The sequence below is a fragment of the Pseudophryne corroboree genome, chromosome 3 (assembly GCF_028390025.1).
Source record: "Pseudophryne corroboree isolate aPseCor3 chromosome 3, aPseCor3.hap2, whole genome shotgun sequence".
Classification (NCBI taxonomy): domain Eukaryota; kingdom Metazoa; phylum Chordata; class Amphibia; order Anura; family Myobatrachidae; genus Pseudophryne; species Pseudophryne corroboree.
The window spans coordinates 74,572,457-74,591,535 of record NC_086446.1 but is presented as its reverse complement, the minus strand read 5'-3'; the positions used below and the strand labels follow the sequence as shown (position 1 = coordinate 74,591,535).

General features: G+C 35.4%; 3 long non-coding RNA genes across 3 annotated transcripts; all 3 read left to right on the top strand.

The window, feature by feature from the left end:
* Positions 1 to 3,675: 3,675 nt before the first annotated feature.
* LOC135057493 (uncharacterized) lies at positions 3,676 to 4,465 on the top strand. The gene is made up of 4 exons (XR_010244158.1): positions 3,676 to 3,722; positions 4,073 to 4,150; positions 4,226 to 4,300; positions 4,391 to 4,465. It is a non-coding gene; the product is annotated as an uncharacterized LOC135057493 (long non-coding RNA).
* A 6,469-nt stretch (positions 4,466 to 10,934) lies between these two features.
* LOC135057492 (uncharacterized) lies at positions 10,935 to 11,724 on the top strand. The gene is made up of 4 exons (XR_010244157.1): positions 10,935 to 10,981; positions 11,332 to 11,409; positions 11,485 to 11,559; positions 11,650 to 11,724. It is a non-coding gene; the product is annotated as an uncharacterized LOC135057492 (long non-coding RNA).
* A 6,089-nt stretch (positions 11,725 to 17,813) lies between these two features.
* Positions 17,814 to 18,409, top strand: LOC135057491 (uncharacterized). Its single transcript, XR_010244156.1, has 3 exons — positions 17,814 to 17,836; positions 18,187 to 18,264; positions 18,340 to 18,409. It is a non-coding gene; the product is annotated as an uncharacterized LOC135057491 (long non-coding RNA).
* Positions 18,410 to 19,079: the final 670 nt, after the last annotated feature.

Here is a 19,079-nt window from a genome sequence, read left to right as displayed (position 1 = left end):
ACATTATATCGATCTAAAATTACAATCTTACGTGAAAACCTTACCGTCCTATTTGAGAGATTCCACCAGCCTGTTACAGGCGTTAGACGGATATACGTGGGGCATTGAAGAAAGATGGCTTACAATTGATGTACAAGCCTTGTATTCCTCTATACCCCACATGAAAGGTATTGAAGCAGTGCGATCTTTCCTGGTAGCTGATACAGAAAAATCAGAGGTTGAAACCAAGTTTATTTTGGAGAGTATAAATTTTATACTAAAACATAATTATTTCAGGTTTGAGGACTCCCATTACCTCCAGCAGCAGGGAACTGTGATGGGGACTAAATTTGCCCCATCGTATGCTAACCTGCTGATGGGAGTATGGGAGGACTCTTTCATATAAGGATCTGAATATGAGAAAAGTCACATCAAATTATACCGAAGGTACATAGACGATTTGATTTTCATATGGAAAGGAGACGAAGAAAGTGTGGTACAGTTTATGGAATATCTTCAAGTTAATCCTTTCAATTTAAAATTTACGTTTAAGACTAACACAAATCTGATAGATTATTTAGATCTGAAATTAGAAAGCATAGTAGGGAAGGAAGTTGAAACATCGACTTTTTTTAAAGAAGTCGATGCAAACAATTTCATTCCAACATCAAGCTGCCACCATCCGAAATGGATTGAAGGAGTTCCCTATTCTCAGTTCCTCAGATTGAGGAGAAACTACAGCACCTTCAGTGACTTTATAATACAAGCTAATGCACTGAAGGAAAACTTTATAGCACGTGGATATGATCAGATTAGAATTGAAGAAGCCATACAGAAGGCAAGTAATATAAATCGGGTGAATCTTCTATCTTCAAATCCAATTCCCAAAAAGAAAAGGGACCCTAAATGTAGGCCTTTCATAACCCAATTCAACAAAGAAAACCGTTTAATTACTAAAATACTAGATAAACACTGGCCAATCTTATTAAAAGATCCAATTCTTGGACCTTCACTTCCTCCCAAACCACAAGTAGTTTTCAGAAGGGCAAAGAACTTGAAAAGTATTTTAGCTCCAAGTACATTGAAATCTAAGAAATCCACTGTTCAACCCAAATTAAATTTCTTGTTGGAAAAAACTATGGGATATTTCCCATGTAATAGGTGTATATGCTGCAAGCATATGGAGAAATCCACCTTCTCCTGGAAACATGAAAATGGAATGGAATACACTCTAAAAGATAGAGTCAACTGTAATAGTGAGTGTGTCATTTATAGAATAACCTGTAGTTGCAACCTAATGTATATAGGCAAAACAAAACGCAATTTCAAACTTAGAATCCAGGAGCACCTGCGAGGTATAAAAAATAAAGTGACTAATCACAATTTACCTCGTCATTTTTCTGAAATTCATAACTCCAATGTAAAAGATCTAAAATTTACTATATTGGAATTGATTAAATTAGGCCCCAGAGGAGGCGATAAAGAACGTCTGCTCTCAAGAAGAGAATCTTTTTGGATTTTCACCCTTAATACTCTCCATCCAAATGGCCTTAATGAAAATATAGACATTGTGTCATTCCTTTAAGTTTTTTTCCTTCTCAATTTTCATAGGTAGGGCTGCATTCAGGTTATAAACATTTAGTTTATGTAGAACAATAACATACTGCCCATAAGTCATGTTACCATGTGTTTTTTATGAGATTATTTTTGACATATTCTTCTGTTTCCTTGTTTATTTGTTATTTGGCCTTAAAATTCAAATGCAATTATTGTAAAGTTGAAGCCTCAAAAGATGAAGGGTTGAACTGATGGAGGAGTTTTTCAGCACAATTGTCTTCACATCTATATTTTAGGAGTGCATGATCAACTAGGATGCACTTCCGTTTCATATCTGGTTCAGGGGTTTTGGAACCAAAAAATTATACAATGGAATGAGATCGCTTACTAAGAGGTCCCATGCATGTGTGTGTATATGTATGCATATATGTGTGTATATACACGTGGGTGGGGGCATGTGTAGGTATGCCTATATCTATGAGACTGTATTAAAAGTTCTAAATTTACCATCATCCATTTTCCTCCAAAAGAAATTTTTGAAATAATGGTATAGGTCTATCTTATATTCCTCATAAGTTAACAGGAGGTCTAATGATAGTATTCAATTCATTAATAGCATTTTTAATTCAATATTTCAATCATTCACTTCACTTTATTGCACATGAAACACATTCAATATAGTCGAATTTAAGTAGTATATAGGTTGCACTATGAGATATGATATAACTTATGGCCCACTATAACAGAACACACAATTTATTATAAAAGTTGGAAATAAGTATACCACTTAAAAGATATATACAATAAGTATGTTATTATAATAGAAACATATAACAGTCTCACATATTAGCACAATCACAGTGGTCCATGGTCCTCAGTACGAGATATATTTATAATTTCAAATTATTTTTTATTTTAATATTCTGAAGAGCAATGCGACAGTAACACACACATATAGTATAAAAATGATTTTAGCATCCACAAGCAAATTTAAATAAAATTAATAAAAAATTAAATATAAAAAATTAATAAATAATAAATAACAAAAACATTTTATTTTTTTTAACCATTTGGAGGTCTCTTTGAGGGAAAATGGGTGATTTCATTGTAAAATATTACGTCATAGTCATGAATTTATATTAGAATACCAATGATGGATGAGCTGACATATTTTTAACAAAATCCATGTCATAAAAATAATTGCTATGGAAGTCTATTATGTTTCCTATAATACTCTTGAAATGGTAAAACAATAAATGCATATGCAAATCCAACATGTATCTCTAATTGAGAATATGGTGTTTAATGACAGATTATCATTTATATATATTGGATCAGTGGGGAGGGGAAACTAACAGGCAATGTCTCATATGTGGGCTCGCTGACCATGGAGGTTGCTAGGTGACAACACCATTTGAGCCATAAGCCGATATCAGAGGTTGCCAAGACATCAGGACGCCACAGACCGATATTAGAGGTTGCTAGGATACCAAGATGCGGTTTCCGTCATGTAGATAGTTGAGATCACGTGGTGGTGCGCGTCGGGATGTACGTGCTGTATCGCGTGTTGTTACCTAGCAACCTCTATGATGCGCCACGCGCATGGTTGGGAGCCGAACCGGCCCACCCAGGATTGATGATGCGTGGTGCATCAGAGCAGGAGGACACACCCCATTGCGCTCCTGTCCAGCATTGGTGAGGCGTGATGGGGCGAAACAGGAGGACATGCCCCATGACGCGGTATGCGTCAGATGGGAGGTGCGGCTCGAGGGAGAGCCTATACCAATAAGACAGCCCTCTCTCTGACTCCTGTTTTTGAAGTGAAAGATCAAGCAGGAGGAGTCATTTAATTAATTAGTAGGTGGAACGCAGATTGGAACGCATGCTGGAAGTATGCTTGTCCGATCAGGTGTAAGTAATTTAGCACCTTTAAAGTGACTAAAGATCTGTTTAAAGTATAAATTAAATATTTAATCCACATTAAACAATTACTACCATCTAAGGATCCCTATAGAAGAAAAATATGGATTCATAAATAAAGTTTTTTGGCTCTATTCAGGCTGATCTAATCATTAAGAGTTATCTAATTAAAGGAAGTGATGTAAGTGTGCTAGCAGCTTAAATAACAGCTGCATCAATTACCACTTCATTCTGTGACTTCCACACACAGCCAAATTTTCTCCAGGGTGAGTCCTCACATCATTTCTATTTGTTTCACTTTTTGAAGGCTTTAACTATTAATCATGAGTGTAATTCTTTTGCTGGTCTGGTACCGAGGAGTTGAGATTTTTCTTGCTGTTAAAAGTGGGCCTTTATAAGTATTAATAATGCTCTGATTTCTGATAAAAATTACTTTGAAATCTGCTGGATTTTAGCTATTTGTTAGAACTGTGCTTTCTTATAAATAATGACAGTGTTGCTGTGTTTTTCTGGAAAAAAATTTACTTTGTGAAACTTATTGTAAATTGTTACTATCCCTATGGTTGGAACTGTGCCCTCTATTTTGACAACAACAATGTTTCCATTTCTTTGAAAGGATCTATTCCTTGAGACCTATTGAGGAAGTCGCATCTTTTTTATCCTTGTGATTGTCAAACCAGCCATATAAGTTTTGGTATGTACACTCATATATGTGCTAGTGATCTTCTATGACTGACACACCTTACACTAAAAAAAATTTAATTGAAAGCTTTCAGAATTTCACGTGAGTCAACATTGAAACCAGAAATAATTTTGACTATAAGAGCAGAAGACCACACTTTAGGTATACTTATAGTAGAATTGGCTTGACCGTGTAATAAATTACATGGACAGGTATTTCTATATAAATACCAATATTTGTGTATTTCTTTAGCAGTCTGCAAAAACGCCGACATATGGTTGCCGACAGTCCCAATGGACTATGATCAAGAGTTTTTTTAGACGGCCCTTAAGGAACTTTGCTTGATCAATTTTAAGGTATGTTATCTTTTATGATCAATTAATAGGTTCTATGAGGTGGGAAACCATTAAAAATGGTCTACATCCAATTCCCTTTCTCTTTCTATTAGGCAGTGCTTATAAAAACACTATTCTATAGATTTTATATACAAAAAGGATAACCATTTAAGTTCCAGTCAGAAGCACGAATATAGGAGCTCTACCCATTAAATTCTAATAAAGGAGAATTTGATTAATCCCTATTTGGAGGTATGTCTTAGTCACTATTTGTAACACTAAAATGGATAATAAGAATAATGTCCTAGTAGTTCCATCAAATAAACACATCTTAGAATGTGTTATTCATATTTCAGGTTACGATCTGCCATAGAAATCTATCAAGAGCAAATCATCCTTTTCCATATATGTGGTAGGTATATATAGGAAAAAAAATGCTTTGCATACCACAAAGATATATGTGTCTATACATATATATACATATATGTATATATAATATTCCCATCTCACAATAGCAGTTTTTCTCAAATAGAACATTATCTTTTTCCCCAAACAAGTTACCCCTGATGAAGTCGATAAGACGAAACGCGTTGGGTTTGTCAGTCAGAAAAGCGCACCCTAGTTTGTGAAGATACTCCCTTCGAGCTCGCACCTTGAAAAAGGTGAGGGAGTATCTAGAATCCATCTTACAAACATGTTGGTTGTGGCTGTGTTTTATTGATACAATTTTATATCTTGAATTGTGTACCAAAATTCATATGTTCAAATATATGTTATTAAAAAAAACTTTTTATTAATTGGCCTGTTGGCCTCTTGTTTGGGTGACTTTTTGGTGAGGGGTGTCTGTTACAGGTCCCCAGATCTAAACATCCTCCAGTCTACATTTTCCGACGAAATAAACGCTGGAAGATTTGTGTAACTACATTTCATTATTAGCGCACTTGGGAATTTATGTTTTCTCTGTATGTTTTTGAGGTTTTCCAACAAAGACCTCTCCCAGTGCGCCGCTCCTGAGTTGGCGCAAGATAAAGATACTTTTGTGTATTTCTGTATCTATTTTGTTGTGTATCTGTAATTGCTGCCAGTATGCCTATTTTTAAGGATAGGACATCAAGAACACATAAATGTAAAAATCTATTTTCAGAGGATATAGATAGTACGACACCTATTAGTAATGAAGAAGATTATTATTCCCAATTAAATATGATAGAAAAACTGTCCATAAAGGAAATGAAAAATTGGTATGAGATAGTGACACTAGAAAAATATATTGAAGTAGGGAGAGTCCCTAGGGGACTACGCATATTGAAAAAGCCAACATACGGTATACAAAGCGAACCCTTTATGAAAATCTGGAACGATATCTTAGGAGACTGTTCCAAGAAATTAATGGGATTATTAATATCAGAAAGGAAAAGGGATCTAACTAAGCTAGAGGAGGAACTAATGAAACTAGAGACTTCAGTTACTAAATTTGAAACTAGCGAGGAATTTATACATGATGTTGGTAAACTTCAAAACCAACTTGATATAACAGAAAGCGAAATTATCTCGAGAAAAAAGAACAAATTCTCTAGGGATAAGGAAGATTACCAAAAAGGATTAATATTTGATTGGGCAAAAAATGCGAGACAGAATGATAACCCTGCCGCACATCATGCCCATAACCGTGGTATTAATGTATACCAACAAGAGAGATATAACCACAGAAATGATCAAAGAACGAATCCTAGGAGGAGGGATGGTTACTATCAAGGATATGGAGATAGGAGAAGGCCGTCTTACCGTTCTCCATACCCCATCAGGAATGGATATAGGAATAGAATTAATTCTTATCATGACCAGAGGAGAAGGCGCCGTTCTTCGAATAGATATGACACCTTCTTCCATACTAACAAATATGAAACTCTTAGGTCACCTTCACCAAATGGACCTAATGACCATTTTTTAGGAGATGGCATAGATTCAGCCACACCCCAAGGCAGAAAAAGAGGCCTTGGAATGGAAGAGGCAAAAGAGGGGGGAGAAAGATCCCCCAAAAAAAGACGCCCATTGTTTCATCTGAAAATGGGACAAAAACCGGGATCATCAACCTCTCAGGCAGAGAACTATGCGCACCACAAACAGCGCTATTAAATAAGGGACTGAAATTCGCACCTGACCAACATGCGGATAAGTTCGATTTGTTTATCGACCTAAATAAATATATTAGGTCTCTTACATTGCAGCGACATTTTTTGAAACACCCTCCAGTTTCGGTTACACAAGAACCACAAAAACCGCTAGTAGCTCCCCCATCCAAGTTTTACCCGGTGGAGTCGAGGGGAAGTAATGTTGATATCTTTTACGAGTCAGTTAAAGACGACTTTAGGGAATTAAAAATAAAAAACAATAAGTATACTTCCAATCTAAATCCAGAAGAGAAAAAAGCCTTAAATCACCTTAAAAAAGAGGATAATATCATTATTAGGAGTGCAGATAAAGGGGGAGCTGTAGTTCTACAGGACAGAACTGACTACCTTAAAGAAGCATATAATATACTTAATGATGCATCAACTTATACTAAACTTGAAGATGACCCCACTAAAAGCTTTAAAGAAAATTTAAGAGTTCTTCTATATGATGCACAAAGAAATAATGTAATATGCAAAAAGGAATTTGATTATTTATGGGTGGAACATCCAACCACCGCCATTTTTTATCATCTTCCCAAAGTCCATAAAAACATACAGTCTCCCCCCGGAAGACCAATCATTTCGGGAATAGATTCCTTGACAGCGAATCTTTCACATTATATCGATCTAAAATTACAATCTTACGTGAAAACCTTACCGTCCTATTTGAGAGATTCCACCAGCCTGTTACAGGCGTTAGACGGATATACGTGGGGCATTGAAGAAAGATGGCTTACAATTGATGTACAAGCCTTGTATTCCTCTATACCCCACATGAAAGGTATTGAAGCAGTGCGATCTTTCCTGGTAGCTGATACAGAAAAATCAGAGGTTGAAACCAAGTTTATTTTGGAGAGTATAAATTTTATACTAAAACATAATTATTTCAGGTTTGAGGACTCCCATTACCTCCAGCAGCAGGGAACTGTGATGGGGACTAAATTTGCCCCATCGTATGCTAACCTGCTGATGGGAGTATGGAAGGACTCTTTCATATAAGGATCTGAATATGAGAAAAGTCACATCAAATTATACCGAAGGTACATAGACGATTTGATTTTCATATGGAAAGGAGACGAAGAAAGTGTAGTACAGTTTATGGAATATCTTCAAGTTAATCCTTTCAATTTAAAATTTACGTTTAAGACTAACACAACTCTGATAGATTATTTAGATCTGAAATTAGAAAGCATAGTAGGGAAGGAAGTTGAAACATCGACTTTTTTTAAAGAAGTCGATGCAAACAATTTCATTCCAACATCAAGCTGCCACCATCCGAAATGGATTGAAGGAGTTCCCTATTCTCAGTTCCTCAGATTGAGGAGAAACTACAGCACCTTCAGTGACTTTATAATACAAGCTAATGCACTGAAGGAAAACTTTATAGCACGTGGATATGATCAGATTAGAATTGAAGAAGCCATACAGAAGGCAAGTAATATAAATCGGGTGAATCTTCTATCTTCAAATCCAATTCCCAAAAAGAAAAGGGACCCTAAATGTAGGCCTTTCATAACCCAATTCAACAAAGAAAACCGTTTAATTACTAAAATACTAGATAAACACTGGCCAATCTTATTAAAAGATCCAATTCTTGGACCTTCACTTCCTCCCAAACCACAAGTAGTTTTCAGAAGGGCAAAGAACTTGAAAAGTATTTTAGCTCCAAGTACATTGAAATCTAAGAAATCTACTGTTCAACCCAAATTAAATTTCTTGTTGGAAAAAACTATGGGATATTTCCCATGTAATAGGTGTATATGCTGCAAGCATATGGAGAAATCCACCTTCTCCTGGAAACATGAAAATGGAATGGAATACACTCTAAAAGATAGAGTCAACTGTAATAGTGAGTGTGTCATTTATAGAATAACCTGTAGTTGCAAACTAATGTATATAGGCAAAACAAAACGCAATTTCAAACTTAGAATCCAGGAGCACCTGCGAGGTATAAAAAATAAAGTGACTAATCACAATTTACCTCGTCATTTTTCTGAAATTCATAACTCCAATGTAAAAGATCTAAAATTTACTATATTGGAATTGATTAAATTAGGCCCCAGAGGAGGCGATAAAGAACGTCTGCTCTCAAGAAGAGAATCTTTTTGGATTTTCACCCTTAATACTCTCCATCCAAATGGCCTTAATGAAAATATAGACATTGTGTCATTCCTTTAAGTTTTTTTCCTTCTCAATTTTCATAGGTAGGGCTGCATTCAGGTTATAAACATTTAGTTTATGTAGAACAATAACATACTGCCCATAAGTCATGTTACCATGTGTTTTTTATGAGATTATTTTTGACATATTCTTCTGTTTCCTTGTTTATTTGTTATTTGGCCTTAAAATTCAAATGCAATTATTGTAAAGTTGAAGCCTCAAAAGATGAAGGGTTGAACTGATGGAGGAGTTTTTCAGCACAATTGTCTTCACATCTATATTTTAGGAGTGCATGATCAACTAGGATGCACTTCCGTTTCATATCTGGTTCAGGGGTTTTGGAACCAAAAAATTATACAATGGAATGAGATCGCTTACTAAGAGGTCCCATGCATGTGTGTGTATATGTATGCATATATGTGTGTATATACACGTGGGTGGGGGCATGTGTAGGTATGCCTATATCTATGAGACTGTATTAAAAGTTCTAAATTTACCATCATCCATTTTCCTCCAAAAGAAATTTTTGAAATAATGGTATAGGTCTATCTTATATTCCTCATAAGTTAACAGGAGGTCTAATGATAGTATTCAATTCATTAATAGCATTTTTAATTCAATATTTCAATCATTCACTTCACTTTATTGCACATGAAACACATTCAATATAGTCGAATTTAAGTAGTATATAGGTTGCACTATGAGATATGATATAACTTATGGCCCACTATAACAGAACACACAATTTATTATAAAAGTTGGAAATAAGTATACCACTTAAAAGATATATACAATAAGTATGTTATTATAATAGAAACATATAACAGTCTCACATATTAGCACAATCACAGTGGTCCATGGTCCTCAGTACGAGATATATTTATAATTTCAAATTATTTTTTATTTTAATATTCTGAAGAGCAATGCGACAGTAACACACACATATAGTATAAAAATGATTTTAGCATCCACAAGCAAATTTAAATAAAATTAATAAAAAATTAAATATAAAAAATTAATAAATAATAAATAACAAAAACATTTTTTTTTTTGACCATTTGGAGGTCTCTTTGAGGGAAAATGGGTGATTTCATTGTAAAATATTACGTCATAGTCATGAATTTATATTAGAATACCAATGATGGATGAGCTGACATATTTTTAACAAAATCCATGTCATAAAAATAATTGCTATGGAAGTCTATTATGTTTCCTATAATACTCTTGAAATGGTAAAACAATAAATGCATATGCAAATCCAACATGTATCTCTAATTGAGAATATGGTGTTTAATGACAGATTATCATTTATATATATTGGATCAGTGGGGAGGGGAAACTAACAGGCAATGTCTCATATGTGGGCTCGCTGACCATGGAGGTTGCTAGGTGACAACACCATTTGAGCCATAAGCCGATATCAGAGGTTGCCAAGACATCAGGACGCCACAGACCGATATTAGAGGTTGCTAGGATACCAAGATGCGGTTTCCGTCATGTAGATAGTTGAGATCACGTGGTGGTGCGCGTCGGGATGTACGTGCTGTATCGCGTGTTGTTACCTAGCAACCTCTATGATGCGCCACGCGCATGGTTGGGAGCCGAACCGGCCCACCCAGGAATGATGATGCGTGGTGCATCAGAGCAGGAGGACACACCCCATTGCGCTCCTGTCCAGCATTGTTGAGGCGTGATGGGGCGAAACAAGAGGACATGCCCCATGACGCGGTATGCGTCAGATGGAAGGTGCGGCTCGAGGGAGAGCCTATACCAATAAGACAGCCCTCTCTCTGACTCCTATTTTTGAAGTGAAAGATCAAGCAGGAGTAGTCATTTAATTAATTAGTAGGTGGAACGCAGATTGGAACGCATGCTGGAAGTATGCTTGTCCGATCAGGTGTAAGTAATTTAGCACCTTTAAAGTGACTAAAGATCTGTTTAAAGTATAAATTAAATATTTAATCCACATTAAACAATTACTCCCATCTAAGGATCCCTATAGAAGAAAAATATGGATTCATAAATAAAGTTTTTTGGCTCTATTCAGGCTGATCTAATCATTAAGAGTTATCTAATTAAAGGAAGTGATGTAAGTGTGCTAGCAGCTTAAATAACAGCTGCATCAATTACCACTTCATTCTGTGACTTCCACACACAGCCAAATTTTCTCCAGGGTGAGTCCTCACATCATTTCTATTTGTTTCACTTTTTGAAGGCTTTAACTATTAATCATGAGTGTAATTCTTTTGCTGGTCTGGTACCGAGGAGTTGAGATTTTTCTTGCTGTTAAAAGTGGGCCTTTATAAGTATTAATAATGCTCTGATTTCTGATAAAAATGACTTTGAAATCTGCTGGATTTTAGCTATTTGTTAGAACTGTGCCTTCTTATAAATAATGACAGTGTTGCTGTGTTTTTCTGGAAAAAATTTTACTTTGTGAAACTTATTGTAAATTGTTACTATCCCTATGGTTGGAACTGTGCCCTCTATTTTGACAACAACAATGTTTCCATTTCTTTGAAAGGATCTATTCCTTGAGACCTATTGAGGAAGTCGCATCTTTTTTATCCTTGTGATTGTCAAACCAGCCATATAAGTTTTGGTATGTACACTCATATATGTGCTAGTGATCTTCTATGACTGACACACCTTACACTAAAAAATTTTTAATTGAAAGCTTTCAGAATTTCACGTGAGTCAACATTGAAACCAGAAATAATTTTGACTATAAGAGCAGAAGACCACACTTTAGGTATACTTATAGTAGAATTGGCTTGACCGTGTAATAAATTACATGGACAGGTATTTCTATATAAATACCAATATTTGTGTATTTCTTTAGCAGTCTGCAAAAACGCCGACATATGGTTGCCGACAGTCCCAATGGACTATGATCAAGAGTTTTTTTAGACGGCCCTTAAGGAACTTTGCTTGATCAATTTTAAGGTATGTTATCTTTTATGATCAATTAATAGGTTCTATGAGGTGGGAAACCATTAAAAATGGTCTACATCCAATTCCCATTCTCTTTCTATTAGGCAGTGCTTATAAAAACACTATTCTATAGATTTTATATACAAAAAGGATAACCATTTAAGTTCCAGTCAGAAGCACGAATATAGGAGCTCTACCCATTAAATTCTAATAAAGGAGAATTTGATTAATCCCTATTTGGAGGTATGTCTTAGTCACTATTTGTAACACTAGAATCCATCTTACAAACATGTTGGTTGTGGCTGTGTTTTATTGATACAATTTTATATCTTGAATTGTGTACCAAAATTCATATGTTCAAATATATGTTATTAAAAAAAACTTTTTATTAATTGGCCTGTTGGCCTCTTGTTTGGGTGACTTTTTGGTGAGGGGTGTCTGTTACAGGTCCCCAGATCTAAACATCCTCCAGTCTACATTTTCCGACGAAATAAACGCTGGAAGATTTGTGTAACTACATTTCATTATTAGCGCACTTGGGAATTTATGTTTTCTCTGTATGTTTTTGAGGTTTTCCAACAAAGACCTCTCCCAGTGTGCCGCTCCGGAGTTGGCGCAAGATAAAGATACTTTTGTGTATTTCTGTATCTATTTTGTTGTGTATCTGTAATTGCTGCCAGTATGCCTATTTTTAAGGATAGGACATCAAGAACACATAAATGTAAAAATCTATTTTCAGAGGATATAGATAGTACGACACCTATTAGTAATGAAGAAGATTATTATTCCCAATTAAATATGATAGAAAAACTGTCCATAAAGGAAATGAAAAATTGGTATGAGATAGTGACACTAGAAAAATATATTGAAGTAGGGAGAGTCCCTAGGGGACTACACATATTGAAAAAGCCAACATACGGTATACAAAGCGAACCCTTTATGAAAATCTGGAACGATATCTTAGGAGACTGTTCCAAGAAATTAATGGGATTATTAATATCAGAAAGGAAAAGGGATCTAACTAAGCTAGAGGAGGAACTAATGAAACTAGAGACTTCAGTTACTAAATTTGAAACTAGCGAGGAATTTATACATGATGTTGGTAAACTTCAAAACCAACTTGATATAACAGAAAGCGAAATTATCTCGAGAAAAAAGAACAAATTCTCTAGGGATAAGGAAGATTACCAAAAAGGATTAATATTTGATTGGGCAAAAAATGCGAGACAGAATGATAACCCTGCCGCACATCATGCCCATAACCGTGGTATTAATGTATACCAACAAGAGAGATATAACCACAGAAATGATCAAAGAACGAATCCTAGGAGGAGGGATGGTTACTATCAAGGATATGGAGATAGGAGAAGGCCGTCTTACCGTTCTCCATACCCCATCAGGAATGGATATAGGAATAGAATTAATTCTTATCATGACCAGAGGAGAAGGCGCCGTTCTTCGAATAGATATGACACCTTCTTCCATACTAACAAATATGAAACTCTTAGGTCACCTTCACCAAATGGACCTAATGACCATTTTTTAGGAGATGGCATAGATTCAGCCACACCCCAAGGCAGAAAAAGAGGCCTTGGAATGGAAGAGGCAAAAGAGGGGGGAGAAAGATCCCCAAAAAAAAGACGCCCATTGCTTCATCTGAAAATGGGACAAAAACCGGGATCATCAACCTCTCAGGCAGAGAACTATGCGCACCACAAACAGCGCTATTAAATAAGGGACTGAAATTCGCACCTGACCAACATGCGGATAAGTTCGATTTGTTTATCGACCTAAATAAATATATTAGGTCTCTTACATTGCAGCGACATTTTTTGAAACACCCTCCAGTTTCGGTTACACAAGAACCACAAAAACCGCTAGTAGCTCCCCTATCCAAGTTTTACCCGGTGGAGTCGAGGGGAAGTAATGTCGATATCTTTTACGAGTCAGTTAAAGACGACTTTAGGGAATTAAAAATAAAAAACAATAAGTATACTTCCAATCTAAATCCAGAAGAGAAAAAAGCCTTAAATCACCTTAAAAAAGAGGATAATATCATTATTAGGAGTGCAGATAAAGGGGGAGCTGTAGTTCTACAGGACAGAACTGACTACCTTAAAGAAGCATATAATATACTTAATGATGCATCAACTTATACTAAACTTGAAGATGACCCCACTAAAAGCTTTAAAGAAAATTTAAGAGTTCTTCTATATGATGCACAAAGAAATAATGTAATATGCAAAAAGGAATTTGATTATTTATGGGTGGAACATCCAACCACCGCCATTTTTTATCATCTTCCCAAAGTCCATAAAAACATACAGTCTCCCCCCGGAAGACCAATCATTTCGGGAATAGATTCCTTGACAGCGAATCTTTCACATTATATCGATCTAAAATTACAATCTTACGTGAAAACCTTACCGTCCTATTTGAGAGATTCCACCAGCCTGTTACAGGCGTTAGACGGATATACGTGGGGCATTGAAGAAAGATGGCTTACAATTGATGTACAAGCCTTGTATTCCTCTATACCCCACATGAAAGGTATTGAAGCAGTGCGATCTTTCCTGGTAGCTGATACAGAAAAATCAGAGGTTGAAACCAAGTTTATTTTGGAGAGTATAAATTTTATACTAAAACATAATTATTTCAGGTTTGAGGACTCCCATTACCTCCAGCAGCAGGGAACTGTGATGGGGACTAAATTTGCCCCATCGTATGCTAACCTGCTGATGGGAGTATGGGAGGACTCTTTCATATAAGGATCTGAATATGAGAAAAGTCACATCAAATTATACCGAAGGTACATAGACGATTTGATTTTCATATGGAAAGGAGACGAAGAAAGTGTAGTACAGTTTATGGAATATCTTCAAGTTAATCCTTTCAATTTAAAATTTACGTTTAAGACTAACACAAATCTGATAGATTATTTAGATCTAAAATTAGAAAGCATAGTAGGGAAGGAAGTTGAAACATCGACTTTTTTTAAAGAAGTCGATGCAAACAATTTCATTCCAACATCAAGCTGCCACCATCCGAAATGGATTGAAGGAGTTCCCTATTCTCAGTTCCTCAGATTGAGGAGAAACTACAGCACCTTCAGTGACTTTATAATACAAGCTAATGCACTGAAGGAAAACTTTATAGCACGTGGATATGATCAGATTAGAATTGAAGAAGCCATACAGAAGGCAAGTAATATAAATCGGGTGAATCTTCTATCTTCAAATCCAATTCCCAAAAAGAAAAGGGACCCTAAATGTAGGCCTTTCATAACCCAATTCAACAAAGAAAACCGTTAAATTACTAAAATACTAGATAAACACTGGCCAATCTTATTAAAAGATCCAATTCTTGGACCTTCACTTCCTCCCAAACCACGAGTAGTTTTCAGAAGGGCAAAGAACTTGAAAAGTATTTTAGCTCCAAGTACATTGAAATCTAAGAAATCCACTGTTCAACCCAAATTAAATTTCTTGTTGGAAAAAACTATGGGATGTTTCCCATGTAATAGGTGTATATGCTGCAAGCATATGGAGAAATCCACCTTCTCCTGGAAACATGAAAATGGAATGGAATACACTCTAAAAGATAGAGTCAACTGTAATAGTGAGTGTGTCATTTATAGAATAACCTGTAGTTGCAACCTAATGTATATAGGCAAAACAAAACGCAATTTCAAACTTAGAATCCAGGAGCACCTGCGAGGTATAAAAAATAAAGTGACTAATCACAATTTACCTCGTCCTTTTTCTGAAATTCATAACTCCAATGTAAAAGATCTAAAATTTACTATATTGGAATTGATTAAATAAGGCCCCAGAGGAGGCGATAAAGAACGTCTGCTCTCAAGAAGAGAATCTTTTTGGATTTTCACCCTTAATACTCTCCATCCAAATGGCCTTAATGAAAATATAGACATTGTGTCATTCCTTTAAGTTTTTTCCTTTTCAATTTTCATAGGTAGGGCTGCATTCAGGTTATAAACATTTAGTTTATGTAGAACAATAACATACTGCCCATAAGTCATGTTACCATGTGTTTTTTATGAGATTATTTTTGACATATTCTTCTGTTTCCTTGTTTATTTGTTATTTGGCCTTAAAATTCAAATGCAATTATTGTAAAGTTGAAGCCTCAAAAGATGAAGGGTTGAACTGATGGAGGAGTTTTTCAGCACAATTGTCTTCACATCTATATTTTAGGAGTGCATGATCAACTAGGATGCACTTCCATTTCATATCTGGTTCAGGGGTTTTGGAACCAAAAAATTATACAATGAAATGAGATCGCTTACTAAGAGGTCCCATGCACGTGTGTGTATATGTATGCATATATGTGTGTATATACACGTGGGTGGGGGCGTGTGTAGGTATGCCTATATCTATGAGACTGTATTAAAAGTTCTAAATTTACCATCATCCATTTTCCTCCAAAAGAAATTTTTGAAATAATGGTATAGGTCTATCTTATATTCCTCATAAGTTAACAGGAGGTCTAATGATAGTATTCAATTCATTAATAGCATTTTTAATTCAATATTTCAATAATTCACTTCACTTTATTGCACATGAAACACATTCAATATAGTCGAATTTAAGTAGTATATAGGTTGCACTATGAGATATGATATAACTTATGGCCCACTATAACAGAACACACAATTTATTATAAAAGTTGGAAATAAGTATACCACTTAAAAGATATATACAATAAGTATGTTATTATAATAGAAACATATAACAGTCTCACATATTAGCACAATCACAGTGGTCCATGGTCCTCAGTACGAGATATATTTATAATTTCAAATTATTTTTTATTTTAATATTCTGAAGAGCAATGCGACAGTAACACACACATATAGTATAAAAATTATTTTAGCATCCACAAGCAAATTTAAATAAAATTAATAAAAAATTAAATATAAAAAATTAATAAATAACAAAAAAAATTTTTTTTTTGACCATTTGGAGGTCTCTTTGAGGGAAAATGGGTGATTTCATTGTAAAATATTACGTCATAGTCATGAATTTATATTAGAATACCAATGATGGATGAGCTGACATATTTTTAACAAAATCCATGTCATAAAAATAATTGCTATGGAAGTCTATTATGTTTCCTATAATACTCTTGAAATGGTAAAACAATAAATGCATATGCAAATCCAACATGTATCTCTAATTGAGAATATGGTGTTTAATGACAGATTATCATTTATATATATTGGATCAGTGGGGAGGGGAAACTAACAGGCAATGTCTCATATGTGGGCTCGCTGACCATGGAGGTTGCTAGGTGACAACACCATTTGAGCCATAAGCCGATATCAGAGGTTGCCAAGACATCAGGACGCCACAGACCGATATTAGAGGTTGCTAGGATACCAAGACGCGGTTTCCGTCATGTAGATAGTTGAGATCACGTGGTGGTGCGCGTCGGGATGTACGTGCTGTATCGCGTGTTGTTACCTAGCAACCTCTATGATGCGCCACGCGCATGGTTGGGAGCCGAACCGGCCCACCCAGGATTGATGATGCGTGGTGCGTCAGAGCAGGAGGACACACCCCATTGCGCTCCTGTCCAGCATTGGTGAGGCGTGATGGGGCGAAACAGGAGGACATGCCCCATGACGCGGTATGCGTCAGATGGGAGGTGCGGCTCGAGGGAGAGCCTATACCAATAAGACAGCCCTCTCTCTGACTCCTATTTTTGAAGTGAAAGATCAAGCAGGAGGAGTCATTTAATTAATTAGTAGGTGGAACGCAGATTGGAACGCATGCTGGAAGTATGCTTGTCCGATCAGGTGTAAGTAATTTAGCACCTTTAAAGTGACTAAAGATCTGTTTAAAGTATAAATTAAATATTTAATCCACATTAAACAATTACTACCATCTAAGGATCCCTATAGAAGAAAAATATGGATTCATAAATAAAGTTTTTTGGCTCTATTCAGGCTGATCTAATCATTAAGAGTTATCTAATTAAAGGAAGTGATGTAAGTGTGCTAGCAGCTTAAATAACAGCTGCATCAATTACCACTTCATTCTGTGACTTCCACACACAGCCAAATTTTCTCCAGGGTGAGTCCTCACATCATTTCTATTTGTTTCACTTTTTGAAGGCTTTAACTATTAATCATGAGTGTAATTCTTTTGCTGGTCTGGTACCGAGGAGTTGAGATTTTTCTTGCTGTTAAAAGTGGGCCTTTATAAGTATTAATAATGCTCTGATTTCTGATAAAAATGACTTTGAAATCTGCTGGATTTTAGCTATTTGTTAGAACTGTGCCTTCTTATAAATAATGACAGTGTTGCTGTGTTTTTCTGGAAAAAAATTTACTTTGTGAAACTTATTGTAAATTGTTACTATCCCTATGGTTGGAACTGTGCCCTCTATTTTGACAACAACAATGTTTCCATTTCTTTGAAAGGATCTATTCCTTGAGACCTATTGAGGAAGTCGCATCTTTTTTATCCTTGTGATTGTCAAACCAGCCATATAAGTTTTGGTATGTACACTCATATATGTGCTAGTGATCTTCTATGACTGACACACCTTACACAAAAAAAAATTTAATTGAAAGCTTTCAGAATTTCACGTGAGTCAACATTGAAACCAGAAATAATTTTGACTATAAGAGCAGAAGACCACACTTTAGGTATACTTATAGTAGAATTGGCTTGACCGTGTAATAAATTACATGGACAGGAATTTCTATATAAATACCAATATTTGTGTTTTTCTTTAGCAGTCTGCAAAAACGCCAACATATGGTTGCCGACAGTCCCAATGGACTATGATCAAGAGTTTTTTTAGACGGCCCTTAAGGAACTTTGCTTGATCAGTTTTAAGGTATGTTATCTTTTATGATCAATTAATAGGTTCTATGAGGTGGGAAACCATTAAAAATGGTCTACATCCAATTCCCATTCTCTTTCTATTAGGCAGTGCTTATAAAAACACTATTCTATAGATTTTATATACAAAAAGGATAACCATTTAAGTTCCAGTCAGAAGCACGAATATAGGAGCTCTACCCATTAAATTCTAATAAAGGAGAATTTGATTAATCCCTATTTGGAGGTATGTCTTAGTCACTATTTGTAACACTAAAATGGATAATAAGAATAATGTCCTAGTAGTTCCATCAAATAAACACATCTTAGAATGTGTTATTCATATTTCAGGTTACGATCTGCCATAGAAATCTATCAAGAGCAAATCATCCTTTTCCCTATATGTGGTAGGTATATATAGGAAAAAAAATGCTTTGCATACCACAAAGATATATGTGTCTATACATATATATACATATATGTATAT